This window comes from Sciurus vulgaris (assembly GCF_902686455.1).
Source record: "Sciurus vulgaris genome assembly, chromosome: 4".
Lineage (NCBI taxonomy): Eukaryota > Metazoa > Chordata > Mammalia > Rodentia > Sciuridae > Sciurus > Sciurus vulgaris.
Genome location: NC_136464.1, coordinates 152,500,498 through 152,502,151, shown reverse-complemented (window position 1 = coordinate 152,502,151; position 1,654 = coordinate 152,500,498).

Sequence of the window (1,654 nt, the reverse complement as noted above, 5' to 3'; positions counted from 1 at the left end):
CACAGAGCTAGCCATAGGTTTACTTTTTTAAATGTAGGTTGTTATTCTTAATACAAATATTATATCCCCACAACTACATCTGAAATGTCTCATGAATAGGGACAATGTCATTCTCACGCTGTGGTATTTCCAACCCAGGCACATAGCCTTACTCACAAGTGGTTCTCAATAGAAGTATGTAGATGATCATTGTAACTACTTTATACTTTTGATTCAAAAGATGTAAAGACTATGTTGATAAAAAGCCAAGTGGTATTATCTATTTGTGTATAATAGACACATAGGAGTGGATAGTACGTTGTTCAGAAGCTCTGAGATTGCAGGGTCACCAAGTAAAAGCTAGAATGTGTAAAATGCAGGTCAAGACTCTGAAGTGAGTCCACAGCAAGAGTTAAAACAGGGATATAAAATATAGTCTTAGATGATTCCAAATATTGCCATGTATATTAAAAATGTTAAATGCTCATGAGGGTTTAAGCAACTTTTAGATAAAATTCTTGAGGATAAAGCCAACTGCCTTCCACTTAGCACAAAAATCTAAAAGCTCTGATATACTATACTTATAATGGTTCTTAAATCATGAAAAATGATGACAAAGTTCAGTATAAATGGTACCTTCTTGAGAAGGTTCTACTTTTGTTTATCCTGAAATGATTTTTATCTCAGCTGAGAAGAAGTATGAAGTCACTTCTCAATAACAAGCTCAAACATCTTACTCTGGAAAACCATCTCCAAACCATTTCAGAATTAGTTATTCCTTCCAATGTACTCAAAAACACAAACTGCCTTTCTGTATTATAATATTTATTATAATTTTATTTCATAATTTGTTCACATTTCCATTATTTTCACTGGCCTGAAAATTTCTTAGGAATATTTTTCTTCTTTTGTTTTTGTTTTACATTTGCTTGCTTTCATAAGGTTGAGAAACTTGCACATTAAAAATGTTCCATTAAAGTTTATTAAACATATGTTTTAAGAACATATGGAAGTTTGAAACTTCTACCACCTGATACTGGGGATTTATTCCATTAGATGCATCTGTCAAGCTTAAAGCAAACATAAGTTCATAGAGCCAATAAATGAAGTGAGCAGTAGCAGTAGAGATACTGAAGAAATCTGGTTAAAAGTTTTTATCATATTTCATCTGACTTTATAACCCTCGAAGGGCACACTTTACATCCCTAATAAAGATTTACTGAATGAATGTTATATTCTAATCTGACCATGATTAGTTTCAGAAGCAAAGGATTAGCATCAAATATTGTCACTGAAAACATGTTAGAAAAGCAGGAAGCTATGCTATATACTATGTATTTAAGCGGTACCAAAATTCTGATCGCCTGTTTCTTCCCAGTTGCTGAAGCCATCAGAACAAAACAACTCATAAGTTTTTGAAGACTCACTCAACTCTAGATTCTTTTTCACATAACAACACCACAAATTATACATAAGCCTATGATTTTCACAAAGGTTGTAAATTTATTTGTGATATTACAATAAAATGATGTCAATACAAAGCATGCAAAATTCAATATTCAATGAAACTGTAGGTGTTCAAGGTACCATCCCATTTGTCTTTGGGTTAAAGAATGTAGGCAATAATATTGGTAGATATGTGTTAATAGAAATATCAACATCTATCTGCAGATGG